This window comes from Podarcis vaucheri, assembly GCF_965113315.1.
Source record: "Podarcis vaucheri genome assembly, chromosome: 4".
Taxonomy (NCBI): Eukaryota; Metazoa; Chordata; class Lepidosauria; order Squamata; family Lacertidae; genus Podarcis; species Podarcis vaucheri.
This window is the reverse complement of record NC_138762.1, coordinates 94740389-94759968: the sequence shown is the minus strand read 5'-3', so window position 1 is coordinate 94759968 and position 19580 is coordinate 94740389. Positions and strand designations below refer to the sequence as shown.

The 19580-nt window shown below is 43.2% G+C and overlaps 1 long non-coding RNA gene across 1 annotated transcript in view; it reads left to right on the top strand.

Annotated features, from left to right (window-relative positions):
• Window positions 1-6328, top strand: part of LOC309530260 — a 263071-nt gene extending 256743 nt beyond the window's left edge. The window contains exon 2 of the long non-coding RNA XR_014218736.1: window positions 6237-6328. This is a non-coding gene — a long non-coding RNA (uncharacterized lncRNA). The remainder of the gene's footprint in view (window positions 1-6236) is intronic.
• Window positions 6329-19580: the final 13252 nt, after the last annotated feature.

Here is a 19580-nt window from a genome sequence, read left to right as displayed (position 1 = left end):
CAACCACATCTCCTTTGAACTCGGCTCCTCATGCTTAGCTACTTGTGATGTACTGATTTTCGATCTCCTTTCACACAGAATAATTAAGCTCCAGGTACCGTGAAATATAACAGATATTGACTGATGAGAACCAACAGTGCTGTAATGTATTCTGGCATCCATCTGCGGCCTGTTTCAATTTATGTCCTGCTGACATGCAAGTGGTGTCCAGATACCTGATTTACTAATTCTACTGCATTTCCCAAGATACAAATGGAGATTAGGATCCATCCCTTCGTGACCTTTCAGCACCCGCACTTGTTACTGAGGAAGGGTAGCCACTTTTCATTTGTTACGTTACACAGAAGTGCCTCCATTAATTTTACCTCCATTACAAAGTGACAGCGGGAGTCTGGCAAAGGTCAAATTTTTTTCCCCTTCTTGCGCTGAGATACAGCTTGCTGTGAGATGAAATATAGGGTGACCGTGATTCAAAAGGGGTAAAGCTTTTGTCCCTTGAACAAGTGTGAATGGGATTCAGCGGGTATCGTTTGCTCTGGCATTGCATTGCTTTTGTAAGAGATATCCCACTGAGCCTTGGGCTTGCCGATTGGAAGGTTGGCGGTTCGAATCCCTGTGACGGGGTGAGCTCCCGTTGTTCGGTCCCAGCTCCTGCCAACCTAGCAGTTCAAAAGCACGTAAAAGTGCAAGTAGATAAATAGGTACCACTCTGGCGGGAAGGTAAACAGCATTTTCGTGTGCTGCTCTGGTTTTGCTAGGAGTGGCTTAGTCATGCTAACCACGTGAGCCGGAAAAACTGTCTGCTGATAAATATCGGCTCCCTTGGCCAGTAAAGCGAGATGAGCACCGCAACTCCAGAGTTGTTCACGACTGGACTTAACTGTCAGGGGTCCTTTACCTTTATCTCACATAGGAAAGCTCCTGCATTAAACCTAAAGCAGAGGTTGAGTAACTTTTTCAGTCCAAGAGTCACATTCTGTTCTGGGCAACCTTCCTAGGGGCAAGTGCCAGTTGTGGGCAGCAATGGCTGGAGCAACTAAAAACATTCAGCTAGAAGACCTGGATGGTGCCTAGAAGTCTAGGCACCATTGTGGGCTGTTGGGCAAGAGAGGCTTCCAACAGTGGACATCCTTCTCTGTCTTCTCTGTCTTCATATTTTGTAGGCCCTTCGGATGTTCCAGTGCCATCTAGCAGAACTAGGAAACAGCTCTCACCTTTGTCCCTAGCCCGCCGGAGATCATCAATCAGTGCAACCAAGGCAGTTTCAGTCCCATGGTGAGGCCTGAATCCCGAATGGAAGGGATCCAAATGGTCCGCATCCTCCAGGCATGCTTGGAGTTGTCTGACAACCACCCGCTCAATCATCTTGCCCAACAATGGTAAATTTGAGACTGGGCGATAGTTGGCCAAATTGGCTGGGTCTAAAGATTTTTTTTAAGAAGCGGTTTAATGACCGCCTCTTTCAGCGGGTCTGGGAAGGCTCCCTCACAGAGGGAAGCATTCACCACCCCACAGAGCCCATCGCCCAGCCCTTCCCGGCTCGCTTTTATCAGCCAGGATGGGCAAGGATCAAGGAGACAGGTGGTCGGTTTCACTTGTCCAAGCAGCCTGTCCACATCCTCGGAGGTAACAGATTGGAATTGATCCCATGTAACAGGACTAGACAGAACTCTAGCACTCTCCCACCCTGGTCCTGCTCCCATGGTGGAGTCTACCTCCTTCTGAATCTGAGCGACTTTATCTGCACAAAACTTTGCAAAAGCATTGGAGGAGATCTTGGGGTCTCTACCAGGCCTTGGTGGTTCAGGTGGTCCTGTGACCAGGCCACAGGCACGCCACATTCCAAACCCCACTCCCTCAAATCCCCAGGTGAGTGTGAACTGTCATGATATTTTTAGATCTTGATTTTATGGATTCCAAAATGGAATGATATTTCATATTATAATAGGCTGTGGGACACTTTGGGAGAATTAACCCTGAAAGACGACCTACCAATACCAAAATACCACACACATGTACAAACAGACTTGTGCCTCATAAGAATGTTCTCCTTGCAAACAAGTCTAGGGCCTATGAAGCAAAGCCTTTCCACTTGGCATGGTCCACTTTCCCTTATGAATTTATTTTCTGTGTCTATTTTATTTGAATAGTTTCACTTCAGAATAGATTACTTCCAAGTAGAACTACATATTGCTTTTTTTAAAAAAAATGTGTGTGGGTTTGGTTTTTTTTAAAAAAGAATCCTATAATTTCATTCTAATTGCTTATACTCCTTTCAAAAATGATCCCCACCCTCCAACAGTCTACATAAATTGCAGCTCTTGGCAGATTTGCTTTGGGGGAAAGAAATGTTTTTCTTTTTCTATAACTGCTACAACGCAATAGCAATTCTATGACTGTATCGTGAAAAGATACAATATCTGCTGTACAGTGGAAAGTTAATGTGAGATGATTTTATGTACACTTCTGCTGGTGGTGGCAGGATTTATTTATTTATTTATTATTTTGATCTCCAGCTTGCCCTTCATCAAACAAATAAGCCCAGTAATAATATAATTTGCTGCTGAAGCCCTGTGTTATTAAGGCTGTAATCCCAGCCCTGCTGAATTCAACACAATTTATTTCTGAGTAGATATTATTAGGCTTGCATTGTTTGGGCTCTGGATTAAGAGAACTGTGTCACCCTCTCCAGGCCCCCAGGGCTTCAAGGAGACAACCACCACATCTGCAACCCTGCAACGTACAGCAGACGGGGGGGGGGCGGGAACTCGCCACGCAAAGCCAATGGCAAAGAGGAGGTGGAGTTGCAGGATTCACGGCCCCACCATGCGTGCGGCAGCTGGGGGGATTCCTGACCACGTCAGCTCCTGGCCAGCCAATCGGCTGGCTCTGAGGGTGTGGCCTCCCTTATATAAAGCAGGATGTGGCCGGGGATCTCCCTCTTTCCTGCTTACCAGCTGTTCCTGCTTTTCCCACCCTTCCGCCCTATAAGGTTTTCGTTCTTTGACCTTGCTATGGACCTCGGTTGGTCGCCGTTAAGGGGCCTGGTAGGAATTTTTCCACTTGGCAAATTGACACCAGCCACTTGGTTTTCGCCTACCTCGTATCAAATCATCACAACTTTCTTGGTATTGGTGGTTAGGCATAGGTATTGCTCTGTAGATGGAAGAGGGGAAGTTACACCATCACCTGCCCCGGGTATTGAAGGGTAGTTCGGTAAAGGATTCCAGGGGGCGTGGCCCTTTCCAAAGCCTAAGGAGGTGAGGGCCTAAGGCACACCCCCTAGCGGTGACCCCGGGGGAGTTCGTAGTTGATGTGCATCAGCAGGTGGTTAACTCCTGCTGGTGGTTAACCCTTCCTGGACTTCTAGCAGATGGGCTGAAGCCGGATACAGTTGGTTAGGACCAATGCCTAAGCCAATACCGCTCATCAACTGTAACCAATAGAAGTTGTGGCCTTATTTAGCTCATTAACCTTAATAACTGTGTCATGTGTCATTATTTCCACTGGGGGGGGGGCAGGAACTCGCCACACAAAGGCTGCAATCCCAACCCTGCTGAATTCAACATAATTTATTTCTGAGTAGATATTATTAGGATTGCATTGTTTGGGCTCTGGATTAAGACAGCTGTGTCACCTTCTCCAGGACCCCAGGGCTTCATGGAGACAACCACCACATCTGCAACCCTGCAATGTACAGCAGACAAAGGGGGAGGTGGTTTCAGCGTTGACATCCAGCAGTTCTTGGGGAACCTCAGTTCTGTCCAGTCTCTGTTTTAGAAAAGCCCTGTTCTGCTGGCAGCACACATGCCTGTCTGGTGGAAGAAGGCGCTTGGATGCAAAGTGAGGTTTGGATTGTTATTTTAGTCTCACCAAGCAAAGAATATTGCAAGATTAAGCAAGAAAGCCTGTTTTAATTCTCAAGTGATATGTAAATACTCTAAAATACAACATAGGTAAATCAATGGGCTCAAAGATTGGCATGAAGGAGCTTTTCTTAGGTTGTTAATTTATGAAATGTGGTCTTCTGCAGGAATATTTAATATTCAGATAAGCAACTTCCAAAGATGGTCTTAAATGCACTTAACTGATCACTTCCATTTTTTTATATTTTCTCCATCCCCCCTGCCAGTGAAGTCTGATGCTTTAAAGCTGCTAAAAATAATTGCCCTTCAGGGTCTTTTTGAAGAGGAGAGTCATTTGAAAGGCTTTGTACATATGCCTGGCAATCATTACAAGACCAGATGGATAGGTGTTGTAGGTGTAAACCAGCTACTCATAACTCGTGGGGGAAATAGCCCCCATATTAGTAAAAAATGAGTCCATTTCACATTCGTGCCTGGAATGGCTATGTAATGGCAGGCAGCAACAGATGGAAAGGACTTTCCTTTTCTACGCTCAGTTTAATGGAGGTGTGTTTTCAATACTTCCTTTTCCTTTTTTTGTTGTTGCTGCTTTGAATTAATGGAAGCGAGGGTTAAATGTCATAAGGAAGAGGCCAAAAGACAGGCAAACAGGCCTCAAGCATAGGGATGAGAGAGAGAAAATAAGGGATGCAACCTGGAACAGCTACCACAATTAATAAAATTATATATGCTAATAGTGATCTCTGTTCTCCAAATAGTGCCAGCTCTTTCATAGTCAAAATGCTGTCACCCACACACAGAAACATCACCCACAACATAGCCTCCAACATTCCTCAGTTGAAAATAGGAACCTTCTATTCTACATCAGTATTACTGCTTGAGCATTTCATAGAATCACAGTTGGAAGGGACCCCAAGGGTCATCGTCCAACCCGCTGCAATTCAGGAGTCTCAGCTAAAGCATCCATGACAGATGGCCATCCAACCTCTGCTTAAAAACCTCCAAGGAAGGAGAGTCCACAACCTCTCATGGGAGACTGTTCCGCTGCTGAACAGCTCTTACTGTCAGAACGTTTTTTCTGAATCCGGAGTCAGAATCTCCCTTCTTGTAACTTGAAGCCATTGGTTCAAGTCCAACCCTCCAGAGCAGGAGAAAACAAGCATGCTCTCCTCCTCCATGTAACAGCCCATAAGATATTTGAAGATGGCTATCATATCTCCTCTCAGTCTCCTATTTTCCAGGTTAAACATACCCAGCTCCTTCAAGCACTGGTCATAATGCTTAGTTTCCACACCCTTGATCCTCTTGGTTGCCCTCCTCTGCAGACGTTCCAGTTTGTCAACATCCATCTTAAATTGTGGTGCCCAGAATTGGACACAGTATTCCAGGTGTGGTCTGACCAAGGCAGAATAAGGTAAAGGTAAAGGTACCCCTGCCCGAACGGGCCAGTCTTGACAGACTCTGGGGTTTGTGGCCCCATCTCACTCAAGAGGCCGGGGGCCAGCGCTGTCCGGAGACACTTCCGGGTCACGTGGCCAGCGTGACAAAGCTGCATCTGGCGAGCCAGCGCAGCACACGGAACGCCGTTTACCTTCCCGCTGGTAAGCGGTACCTATTTATCTACTTGCACCCGGGGGTGCTTTCGAACTGCTAGGTTGGCAGGCGCTGGGACCGAGCAGCGGGAGCGCACCCCGCCGCGGGGATTCGAACTGCCGACCTTTCGATCGGCAAGCCCTAGGCGCTGAGGCTTTAACCCACAGCGCCACGAATAGAATGGTACTATTACTTCCCTTGATCTGGACACTATACTTCTGTTGATGCAGCCTAGTTTTTTGTTTTGTTTTGTTTTTTTTGCTGCTGCATCGTACTATTGACTCATTTAGCTTGTGGTCCACCAAGACCCCTAGGTTCTTTTCACATGTACTGCAAGTAATCCAGGTGTCCCCCCATCCTATATTTGTGTATCTGGTTCTTCCTGCCTAAGTGCAGAACCTTACATTTGTCCCCATTGAAATTCATTTTGTTAGCTTGTGCCCAGTTCTTCAATCTGTTAAGGTCATTTTGAATTCTGATGCTGTTTTCCGAAGCATTAGCTACCCCTCTCAGTTTGGTGTCTTCTGCAAATCTGATGAGCATCCCCTCAATTCCTTCATCCAAGTCATTTGTAAAGACGTTGAACAACAATGGGCCCAGAACACAACCCTGTGGCACCCCACTTGTCACTTCTTTCCAGGATGATGAGGAACCATTAATGAGTACTCTTTGGGTTTGGTCAGTCAACCAGCTACAAATCCACCTAACAGTTACCTTGTTCAACACACATTTTACCAGCTTCCTCGTGAGAATATGAAAAGCCTTACTAAAATAAAGATACACTATGTCCACAGCATTTTCCTGATCCACCAAGTTTGTAATTCCATCAAAAAAAGAAATCAGATTGATCTGGCATGACTTATTTTTGAGGAACCCATGCTGGCTCTTAGTAATCACAGCATCCTTTTCTAAATGCTCACAGTTGAATTATCTGTTCTAGGACCTTCCATGGTATTAATGTCAAACTCACTGGTCAATAGTTACCTGGGTTTTCCTTTTTTCTCTTTCTGAAGATGGGGGGGGGGAATTGTCTGCCTCCAGTCTGTAGGGACATCATCTGTTCTCCAGGAATTCTCCAAGATATTATCAAATTACATCTGCAAGCTCCTTTAGTACCTTGGATGCAGCTCATCAGGCCCTGGAGATTTGAATTCATTTAAAATAACTAGGTGTTCCCTTACTACCTCTTTTCCTATCTTGGGTTGCAGCTCCCTTCTTATATCATTCATTCTGTTATCACCAAGGTTGGGCATCACTTTCCTTTTAGGTGAAGACAGGGGCAAAGTAGGTGTTGAGGAGTTCTACCTTTTCTCTGTCACCCAATAGCATTTATCTGTGTTCCCCCTGGAGAGGACTTACCATTTGCTTGTTCCTCCTCTTCCTTCAGACATTTCCTCCTGGTCATGTACAAAGTTACTAGAGGAAACACACAAAACTGCTGTATTTTAAGCACAGGAATCTTTGAATTTATATATTGCATTTATGGAAGCCTGAGGGGGAAATAAAGTCCCAAATCAATAAATATGTGTGGGTGTGGAGGCTATGTGATGCCATCCTGCATTTATGAGTATTTTGGAAGCATGATAACTTTGAACAACTGTTATTGTTGTAGTTGAGCTGGTCTAGGAGCTCCAATGCCAAGAGAAGAGGGAGGGAGGTTTCAATGTCTTATCTAGAACATTATGCTAGTTCTGAGACACTTGGCTGCTCCTTACCAAAAAAGAAAAAAGAAAAAAAGTGGACAGCAAGAGGGCAGCAAAGGATTAGAATTATAATTAAGTCGACTGTTATAAATAGCTGTAGTCAATTAATCATCTGGCTTCTAAATGGTTACTCAATGAAATGTAAAAAAGCACATCATATCCAAAAATGTATATTATTGCTCAAATTATCACAAAGCTGGTAACAGAAGAAACAGAACTTTGCTAGAGGCTGCCTCACAGAATGATTCTAGTTTGCTACTTTCCCTTCATTGTACAGCTGAGCTTGCTCCAATTGTACAACCCGACCGCTGGTTAAATTGCAAGAAGTGAGAGGGCTAAAACAACCACCACAGCAACAGCAACAGTGCATTGGAGAACTTATACAAAGACAATTCAGCTCAAAAACATCTGCAGCGGCTTTGCAGCAGAGCCAGAAAAAGGCAGCATCTCCAAGGTCCCAGACTGGGAAATGGTTTCTCCTCTGTAGATGATGAAAAGCTCTGCACTGGAACCCCACACCATAGCTAGAGATGAGGCCCCCACAGCTTCTCCCATACATTTCCTTCCACTTTTCTATCATCTGCTTACCTCTGTTGCATAGCTATCAACTTACAGATTTGAAAATAAGGGACCAGCAGCCAAAATAAGGGACCTGCAGCCTCACCTCTTCCAGGCACTCCAGTCTTCGTGTCCTCCTGCAGTCTGGTCAAACTCATGCTGGTCAAGCTTTGAGAACACTGTCCAACCAACTTTGTAACCAGAGGTTCAACTGAATAGAATCTGAATCACATGCACCACAAGGCCTATGCAGCCTCAACTTAAGATGGCTCCCCGGCCTGGCTTTGCACTGCAAAGTTTGCAGCAGCATGTGCAACAAAATGGCGTCCAGCATTCAAAAACCCCCTCAGCTTGCATTAACTAGCCACACACAAGGCATGCAAGCTCCACCCCTCCCAGTCGTTCTTAGACTTCTTATTGGGTGAGCAACACAGCCAAACAACACAGTTGGAGCCTCCCTCCTCCCTGGCCGGCAGGGAGGGAGGGAGAGGAGCTGCTTCCTTTGAAATTTAAGGGACATCATTTAAGGGACATTTAAGGGACAGCTATCAATAAGGGACAGCAGCGGGACATGGCGCTGGAATAAGGGACTGTCCCTTCAAACAAGGGACACTTGACAGCTATGCTGTTGGACACTTATGGCAGGTGTGAAGCAGATGGATGTTGAGACTAGGGAGGAATCAGTGTTGGCTTTCTCAAGGAATTTAAATGTAGAGTGCTAGTCTCAAGATATTGCAACCTAGCCACAGTAGTTGGGAGGTTAGTGTGAGAACCTGCTTTCCTCCGAACATTACAGCATGGAATCTAGTTCCACCTTCCCCAACCTGGTGCTCTACTGTTTTGGACTGAAACTCCAATGAACCTTGGCCAACCGAGTCACCAGGCTGGGGAATACAGACCTAGGTTTGAAACAGTCGAGTGGAATATGTGGTCCAGCCAGAGCTGCAGATGAATTCATAGAGAGGGAGCTTTTGAAGCAAGCCTCACTGAAAACAGAGGAATTTCCCCCTTCCCTGGAAGCTATGTTAATGGTGGGTTGCTTAAGTTCCGTTGCTAATAAGAGAGCTCTCTGAATGGCTGCTAAGGCAAATTGTGGAAACCTATAAACTGTTAGTTCACCGCATATCACATTCGAGGAGTGTCAACATCTGTGAAGATCAAAAAGAATCAATGATCCATTGTTGTACTGCTGCCAGAGACAAGAACTCTTACATCTATATTCACAAAAAATAAAAATGAATGAACAAGGGCAGTGTCGATCTAACCCTCAGTAATGGGGATATCCGGTACGGATGACAAAAGGAAAAAATGCATCGCCTAAAGGAATAGATTAAAGAATCAAAAACCTAGAATAATGCCCACCATTGTTTATCAGAGACATTAAATCAACTGCAGAAAAATAGGATATTTGGTCAGTTGAAAAGCAATTTATGAAATATGTGCATAATTTGTTCAGGTACTAATAAAATTGTCAAATATAGGAATTAGGAGGGATAATTACTATTTTTAGGTACAGGCTACATGAAGATAATTAAAAAAATTATGTTCTAATATGAAACCGATTCCTCGTATATATGGGGACTACAGGAAAAGAAGGTAGAGCATCTACCTCTATGGGGCTACAGAAATTCTGCATGGGATTATTATAATTTGTGCTCATAACACACATCACTATAAAACATTTTGCAATTTGTACACTTTGTGCATGCCACTGCAATACACCTGTACATTTTCTTTTTCCTGTTTCTTTACATATTTAGTATTCCATTTAGAAGCCTACACATAATGGCTGAAAGTAATCAAGACCACGAATTAGACAGGACTGGTGCCAAAGAAGGTTTTAGTCAAGCTTCACACTTGTCCTTTATGAACTTGAAGGCTGGCTTATACTAGTGCTGTGCCAAATGCTGTTATCACCACCTAAAAAGGGGGCTTCTTGTCTTTATCTCTTTCTCAGAGTATGGGAGCTTCAGGGAGAACTGTTGAATGACCAGCCATCATACCAGTACTGGGAAAATATCAAATATAATTGAATAATTACAGGTTTTTTCTCTGGGCTGAAAGCATGCCCTATAGAGCAATGCTGATAAATCTCTATTGACTATGCCAGGACAAAAAGTCCCCAATGACTGAATAAGAACTATAGGTTTGATTGTACCCCTGGGAAGGGAAAATGTTAAATGTGCTTAAATGATTACTGATTCTGCATAAAGTGACCAAATAACTGTGTGTCAACAACTTTGAGGTTGATTTCTCCCCCAAAAATCAACTTTGAAGTTGATTTTCTTTTTTTTCTTTTTTAAAAAAGCTTGATAACTTTGAGGTCTTTCCGTGCGCTCTGGTTTCCGTCATGGTATTCCATTGCGCCAGAAGCAATGTAGTCATGCTGGCCACATGACCCTGAAAGCTGTCTGTGGACAAATGCTGGCTCCCTCAGCCTGAAAGCAAGATGAACACCGCAACCCCATAGTCACCTTTGACTGGACTTAACCGTCCAGGGGTCCTTTACCTTTTTACCTTCTTTTCTTTCAGCAAACTGGCTCATGTATATGTCAAACAAAGCTTTAATAATAAAGAAAATGGCAACACAATAGCATGCTGCCTGAGAGAAACTAAAACAACAGCATGAGGCAAGAAGCAAAAGTGACAGTTGGTCTCTCTAACTGAACTTTACTGAACACCTGAAGGGAGTGATTCCATAGCACAACACAGAAGCCCCGCCCACCATATGCCAGACATTCTACTAACCAAATTAGTCTCCAGTGTTTTCCTTACAATTAGGTAAAGGTAAAGGGACCCCTGACCATTGGGTCCAGTCGCGGCCGACTCTGGGGTTGCGGTGCTCATCTCACTTTATTGGCTGAGGTAGCAGGAGTACAGCTTCTGGGTCATGTGGCCAGCATGACTAAGCTGCTTGTGGCGAACCAGAGCAGCGCACGGAAACGCCGTTTACCTTCTCGCTGGAGCCGTACCTATTTATATACTTGCACTTGGATGTGCTTTCGAACTGCTAGGTTGGCAGGAGCAGGGACCAAGCAACGGGAGCTCACCCCATCACGGGGATTTGAACCGCCGACCTTCTGATCAGCAAGTCCTAGGCTCTGTGGTTTAACCCTCAGCGCCACCCGCGTCCCATTTCTTACAATTACATCACAGCTATTAAGGTCATTGTGTGTGTGTGAATCTCTCTCTCTCTCTCTCCATACACACACACACACACACACACACACACAGCAACAGGACTGGTACCACCAAACACCACGGTCAGGCAAATGTTGGGACCACACTACAGGCAATGGTTGGAGGGGATTCACTACTACCTAAGTTCTTTGCTCTTGTCTCCCCCTTCAAGGCAATAGCCATGCCTTTTGCTCATAAAATGTAAAAACAGGAATTTCCAATCAATTGCATTTCAGGAAAAATGTAGCCATTGAGGGAACTATCCTGCCAAGGGACCCACAAGCTGTTGAGCGCTGCCTGTTCCAAGTGTAATGTAATGAATATTTTTTAATGTAATGATGTGTATACCAATGTGAACCATTCCTAAGTATAAGTTATGTGTTTTAAAAAATGCATTGAAATGAAATCTCTGATGATTTCAAAGCAAAGCTCTTGTGCTAATTCTATAATGTTGACAGCGGGCCAGTCATCTTGCTTTCAATCCCAAATCTTTCTCTCTGTGGCATCTTTATAATGAGCAAATATTGTTTTTAGTCTGTGTAAGTCTCATTTCTTGGCAGAGAGATAGTGAAACAAAATGCTACTACTTGGGAATAAAGTTCATTAGCACTGATGGAATGCTTCCCATTGGCTATAATGGGAATTAAATTGGGCTTCAAAAGAGCAAATTACAGAGAGATGCAGCAGGATTACAGTGCAAAACTTTTACAAAGAGGGAAAGAAGCTATTGAAGTTGAATCTTCTGACGTTTCTGCACAGGTCATTAAGGAATCTCAAGAGTTCTCTCCTCTGTTGGGGTGGGGGGGAAAGGGCTTGAAATAATATCATTCCAATGGGATAGAGACCTAGAAACGCATCTCAGCCTGTGTTTTGTGTTGCGATCTGAGCTGATCATGTAAAAGTCCTTTCAGTTTTCTCTCTGTACACTGGAAAAAAATCCTTCCTATTCTGCCTCACAATGGGAGAGCTTTCGTACGCTCTGCATTTTACAAAATTCAGTATATTTTGATGCCCATTTGAAATCTCAAATCCTTTTGAAAATATCGCTTTGATTTTGAGCACTGAGCATCTGACAATGGATGCTCATTTTTATATTAATCCCCTAGTATATCTTTGTTGTGAACTGGAGACACAGAGTTGCTAGAAAATGAGAGGTTATCCAATGAGACTGAAAGTGCAAAGATGTACTTATTCTGGTTGTCAGTAATTGGGGGGGGGGGAGAGAGAGATGAATTGCTGAACAGAGTCAATGTTCAGAATTACCTGGCTGAAAAATCACAGTAGGAGCATTATTACTTTCAACTGACCATACAGCCAACACAGTTTCCCATAGCACATTAGCTTAGTCTGTGCACAATTGACCTCTCAAAATTCTCTATCTACAAGAGCTTTGCTTGTTGGGATTCTAACTCCATGAGATGGTTCTAGGAGCTTACAAAAAGTTTTTTAATGCAACAGCCCTCACTGACTTCATCAACTAGTATTCTGATATATTCTGCACTAGGAAAGAGGCTTGATTTAGCTAAAATGGTTAATAATTGTTAACAAGCCGTAAATTTATCTAATCCTTAAAAGAAAAGTCATAGGGATGATCAGTGCATCTTGTGGTAAGGAATTCTGTCAGTTAATTATAAACTAATTGAAGAAGTCCTTCCCTTTCTCTTTTTTATCTGCCAGTCAATGTCTTTGGGTGACCCCAGATTGGAGTTTTATTTCCTTAGGGCTTTGTACTGCTTATGAATATCACTGAATATGACATGCAGACAGATTTCTTCCTCCCAAATATGAAATATATATATAATTGAGAGAGGTGTGAGGAGGGGGGAATAAAAAAATTCTGAATAGTCTCTGGCATGGCTTATTTGCAGACAGATTACTGAGCAAAAGCTTATTTTCTGACTGAACTACCTAAAAGTTCTGGAACTTTGTGGGAAAGAAAACTTTTGGAAAGTCACCCAGGAGTTGGCTGGATATATAGGATAAACTCTGAAGATGATAATCTTTTAATTTACAAATTGCACAAAGATAGAGGCAATGCTAGTATTGCCGGAAAAACTTGCTAATGCCAAAACCCAGGAGCTACAAGTGACTTTGAGGAAAGACTGAGAACTGTGACTGATTGACATGTGCATTTATAAATCCCAACTTGTGCCTCGAGTGCTATAGATCCTCTGAATTGCTCATTCCAGAGATTTTGTTTGTTCGTATGTATGTATGTTTTGCCTCCTCTTTTAGAATAAAATAGCTTTTAAAATTCAGCACCACAGCCAGAGTGAACTTTATGGCATAATTTTGTCATGAAGAATTTCCCCTCCAATTACTCTTCTTTCGGCTCTTTTCCACTTCCTAAAAAGCATTCTTATCATTCCTGCAGTCTATTATTGCCACTTAGTCAAAATGTGTTTTAACAGCAAAATAAACCACTGAGCTAACGGCCCTTCCAGATTATGATTAAAGGCATGTAACTAGACACAACCCAATTAGATAAGAGGAATCCTTTTGTGTGTGCGCACACAGAGTTTAACTTCATACCATATTATACTCCTAATTATTTTCCGCAGTGCGCATGATATATTTGAGTCAGTGCTGGGGGTCATTTTTCACGATGGTTCATAAAGAATTCTGTATGCCAGACAGTAAGTGCTAACAAGCACACTACAAGCCTCTTGAACTACAGTCATCTATTGCCTTCTGTAACATGGAGGATGTTGTGTATTTTGTGTATAAGGGAACATTGGGAAATTAAAAGAAAACAAAAGCAATGCTATTTTTCTGGGGATGAAAGGTGCCTAAACTCACAATGAACTCACTTATGATGGTGATGGTGCCCACCTGAGAGGTGCCAAAACAGAATTCTGGTGAGTTCCAGCTACAAAAACCCTGAACAAAAGTATTAGCATTATTAACCTGCCAGGAACCAGGCAGAGGGCCTTCTTGATAGTGGCACCTGCTCTGTGGAACACCCTCCCATCAGATGTCAAGGAAATAAACAACTATCTGACTTTTAGAAGACATCTGAAGGCAGCCCTGTTTAGGGAAGTTTGTAATGTTTGATGTTTTACCGTGTTTTTAATATTCATTTGGGAGTCACCCAGAGTGGCTGGGGAAACCCAGCCAGATGGGCGGGGTATAAATTATTATTATTATGATGATCATCATCATCATCATTATCATCATCATTACCTCAGTTCCCCACCACACTCACCTTAAGAGTTTGATGGACCCCTTAAAATTATCCTGTGGGTTTGACGTCCTATTGCTTATATATAATAGTCATGTTATCAGGCAACATTAGCTGGTTTCTTAAGTGAGGAATACTTTGATTCTGTGTGCCAACAATGAAAGTCAGGTAAAGCAATTGTATTCTCTTTCTCTATCTATCTATCTATCTGAGAAATGAAAGCGTATGAGATTGGGAACAAAATAGCAAATCTATCAACAGCTCCAAATGGCGTCATTTCTGGAAATGATAAGAACCTGCCGGTTTAGGGTCAAAGCAATCCTTCTTTCTTTGGACTGCCCAGTGACTCCACACAAATAACTGTGGCTAGTAGTAAAAGACCCTGCCACAGTTGCCTTGCCACCCCTCCTTCTATAAGCAGAGCAATGAGAGAGAAGGGGCAATAATAGCATGATTTCATCTGATTAAATTGACATTTGAAAACAAACTGCTCATAAACTTCACACTTTGGATTAGAAAGCACGAGGCAGTGTTTTCTCATGAACAGATGGGGTGCAAATCAATGTTTTCCTACACGTTGGCAACCATACTTTGCTGTGGGCCGTTGTGTGAAATATGTCCCATCCCAATTTAGTCTGCTACACACCAGTGTCCAATTGTATACCTCAAACCTATCCATTCTTAAGGAAATCAGCCCTGAGTGCTCACTGGAAGGACAGATCTTGAAGCTGAGGCTCCAATACTTTGGCCACCTCATGAGAAGAGAAGACTCCCTGGAAAAGTCTCTGAAGTTGGAAAAGATTGAGGGCACAAGGAGAAGGGGATGACAAAGGGCAAGATGGTTGGACAGTGTTCTCGAAGCTACAAACATGTTGTTGTTGTTGTTGTTTAGTCGTTTAGTCGTGTCCGACTCTTCGTGACCCCATGGACCAGAGAACGCCAGGCACTTCTGTCCTCCACTGCCTCCCGCAGTTTGATCAAACTCATGCTAGTAGCTTCAAGAACAACATCCAACCATCTCATTCTCTGTCGTCCCCTTCTCCTTGTGCCCTCCATCTTTCCCAACATCAGGGTCTTTTCCAGGGAGTCTTCTCTTCTCATGAGGTGGCCAAAGTATTGGAGCCTCAGCTTCACAATCTGTCCTTCCAGTGAACACTCAGGGCTGATTTCCTTCAGAATGGAGAGGTTTGATCTTCTTGCAGTCCATGGGACTCTCAAGAGTCTCCTCCAGCACCATAATTCAAAAGCATCAATTCTTCGGCGATCAGCCTTCTTTATGGTCCAGCTCTCACTTCCATACATCACTACTGGGAACACCATGGCTTTTACTATACGGACCTTTGTTGGCAAGGTGATGTCTCTGCTTTTTAAGATGTTGTCTAGGTTTGCCATCGCCTTTCTCCCAAGGAGCAGGCGTCTTTTAATTTCGTGAGTGCTGTCACCATCTGCACTGATCATGGAGCCCAAGAAAGTAAAATCTCTCACTGCCTCCATTTCTTCCCCTTCTATTTGCCAGGAGGTGATGGGCCCAGTGGCCATGATCTTCGTTTTTTTGATGTTGAGCTTCAGACCATATTTTGCGCTCTCCTCTTTCACCCTCATTAAAAGGTTCTTTAATTCCTCTTCACTTTCTGCCATCAAGGTTGTGTCATCTGCATATCTGAGGTTGTTGATATTTCTTCCGGCAATCTTAATTCCGGCTTGGGATTCATCCAGCCCAGCCTTTCGCATGATGAATTCTGCATATAAGTTAAATAAGCAGGGAGACAATATACAGCCTTGCCGTACTCCTTTCCCAATTTGGAACCAATCAGTTGTTCCATATCCAGTTCTAACTGTAGCTACTTGTCCCACATAGAGATTTCACAGGAGACAGATGAGGTGATCAGGCACTCCCATTTCTTTAAGAACTTGCCATAGTTTGCTGTGGTCAACACAGTCAAAGGCTTTTGCATAGTCAATGAAGCAGAAGTAGATGTCTTTTTGGAACTCTCTAGCTTTCTCCATAATCCAGCGCATGTTTGCAATTTCGTCTCTGGTTCCCCTGCCTCTTCTAAATCCAGCTTGCACTTCTGGGAGTTCTCGGTCCACATACTGCTTGAGCCTTCCTTGTAGAATTTTAAGCATAACCTTGCTAGCATGTGAAATGAGTGAAATTGTGTGGTAGTTGGAGCATTCTTTGGCACTGCCTTTCTTTGGGATTGGGATGTAGACTGATCTTCTCCAATCCTCTGACCACTGCTGAGTTTTCCAAACTTGCTGGCATATTGAGTGTAGCACTTTAACAGCATCATCTTTTAAAATTTTAAACAGTTCAGCTGGAATACCATCACTTCCACTGGCCTTGTTATTTGCAGTGCTTTCTAAGGCCCATTTGACTTCACTCTCCAGGATGTCTGGCTCGAGGTCAGCAACCACACTACCTGGGGTGTACGAGACATCCATATCTTTCTGGTATAATTCCTCTGTGTATTCTTGCCACCTCTTCTTGATGTCTTCTGCTTCAGTTAGATCTTTACCACTTTTGTCCTTTATTATGGTAATCTTTGTACGAAATGTTCCTTTCATATTTCCGATTTTCTTGAACAGATCTCTGGTTCTTCCCATTCTGTTGCTTTCCTCTATTTCTTTGCATTGCTCGTTTATGAAGGCCTTCTTGTCTCTCCTTGCTGTTCTTTGGAAATCTGCATTCAATTTCCTGTATCTTTCACTATCTCCCTCGCATTTTGCTTGCCTTCTCTCCCCCGCTATTTGTAAGGCCTCGTTGGACAGCCACTTTGCTTTCTTGCATTTCTTTTTCATTGGGATGGTTTTAGTTGCTGCCTCCTGTATAATGTTGCGAGCCTCCACCCATAGTTCTTCAGGCACTCTGTCCAGCAAATCTAAATCCTTAAACCTGTTCCTCACTTCCACAAACATGAGTCTGACCAAATTGCGGGAGGCAGTGGAAGACAGGAGTGCCTGGCATGCTCTGGTCCATGGGGTCACGAAGAGTTGGACACGACTAAACGACTAAACAACAACAATGACTAGAGGCAAAACGTTATCATGAGAAGAAGAAATGCAACAGGACATCAAGAACTAATCTCAGAATATATATAACTTGTAAATGAATTTTTACATATAGGATGAATTGGCATATCAAGTTATAGTAGAATATTAGTGGGGAGGAAAACAAGAAAACAACAAAAAATAATATAACTGTGGCATACAACAATATTATCTTATTTGATTTGAGATTTCTGATGGGTTTAGTGGGCCCCCTAGAGTCTGTGGGTCCTTGTGCACCACATACATGCTTACCCTATATGACCACCATTCTTCCTGTCACCTTTGGTGGCCCTCTCTGCCTACTATCCATTTATGCACAATGGCTATCAACCAACTCATGTAGGGAACCCTTGAACCAAGTTTGGTGGCAATATATTTACATATAGCCCCTGTCTTTCTTCAATGATAGCAGGATCTATTATGCTAGGAAAATGCCTATCAAGTTTCCTTAGATGAAAGTTCCATAAATATAGACTGCTAGTGAGTATTCTTCTACAGGTAAATTTTGAACTGGATTGCTTCTCTCATGGTGCATACAAGTCCAGTTGGGTGAGATCTTTGGATATTGTGGAGGTGGCCATGGGATAAGGAAGATCAGGCTCTGTAATGGGGAGGGAGAAGCTTCGACACTACAGATATTAGACTATACATCCCATCATTCCTGACCACTTGGCATACTGGCTGAGGTTGATGCAAATTGGAGGTCATCAATACTGGGTGCTATATACCCCTGGTCTATAACCATTTAAAAAACCTCCTAATCACAAAAGCGAGTAAGAGTTACAAGCAACATTAGAACAAATACGTACCATTTTGAGAAACAAATAATCCCTTTGGGGGCAATGCATAACTAGCAGGAAGAAAATAGATTTTTAATTATTAATTTATGGTCTTATTGCAATCTTAGGTCGCTACTGAATTACTAGAATCTAGACAAAGGGGTTCATGAAAATTCTTAACCTGTTTGGGCAAGTAGTGATTTATGAAGCAATAACACCCCAATGTGCTTGAAAACTTCTTTTTTAAGCCTTTGTTTCCCAGAGTCCAGGAGTGCACCATACACAGAATGCATTTAGTATAGGCCTTAAGGTAATGAAGTCATGAATGAGGGTTGACAGCTCTAAATCTGAAGGAATTGTTTTTAGTCTTCCCATCAGGTAGAGTCAGACCATTTTTAGCAGGACCAAGTCTGTAAAACTGAATTACTTAAACAATTAATTATGTGTACCTCTATTCCGCACAGCTTTCTCAGTCTGCCAACCGACACCTCAATCTTGTCTCAATCCAGCCTCGAGAATTTCACTGTCATCCACTTGTCGAAATAAGCATTGAACCTGACTTTTCGCGGGTGGAAAAGAGAAACAGAACCGACCTGAAACACGTGGTCTTGCCCAGCAACCTTTTGTGCATGCAAAACAAGCAGTGGGAAAGACTGGAAGCCTGCAGAGAAGAGAGTTCAACGGAGAAATTCAAAAAGAGACAATGGGCAACATGTAGCCTTTGGGACTTCCCTGCCAAGAATGGAGAGTACTGTAATAACAAACTGCAGAGGTGAATTATTGCCATGCAATGTGTCCTAAACATCATGTCTCACAAAGCTTTCTGTTATGGATCAGATATCACACCAGTGACCATATTTTGTTTGAATGCTATCAAAGGTATTGGCAAGATGTTTCTGGAAGCTGAATGCATAATTGTTTTATAGGGGGCTGCATACTGCAATTATTCGTTAAAAGCTTAGATGTGTGTTTTTGGCAACTGATATGTGTTGAAATTCAGGCTCCAATACTTTGGCCACCTCATGAGAAGAGAAGACTCCCTGGAAAAGACCCTGATGTTGGGAAAGATGGAGGGCACAAGAAGAAGGGGACGACAGAGGATGAGATGGTTGGATAGTGTTCTCGAAGCTACCAGCATGAGTTTGACCAAACTGCGGGAGGCAGTGGAAGACGGGAGTGCCTGGTGTGCTCTGGTCCGTGGGGTCACGAAGAGTCGGACACGACTAAACGACTAAACAACAGCAACAATGTGTTGGAAAGTAAAGTGAATTGCACTGTTTGGATGGTTTTATAATCAGATCCATATCCACTCATTTCTGATCCCAATTTTGGGAAACTTTTTACCCTTGTGGCTTCTAAGGCGCCGCAGGATAGCAATCCATAGATTGCTAAGTTATTCTAAGGCAATGGTTTTCAACCAGTGTCCCATAGCACCCTGGGGTGCCTTAAATATAAGACCTTTCTCCACAATATCTTCTGCTACCCTATTTGCAACTCCAGCTTTCACTCATACCATATGTTAAGATCTTGATAACAGTATATACAGCATCGATTAAATTGCATTTCCCCATCATAATGGTATTTGCCATCTCTTCACTTCCTCAAACTAGGTTTCTCTCCCTCTGGAGTCACTCAATGCCAAATGGCATATTTTTGCTTGAATGCATAT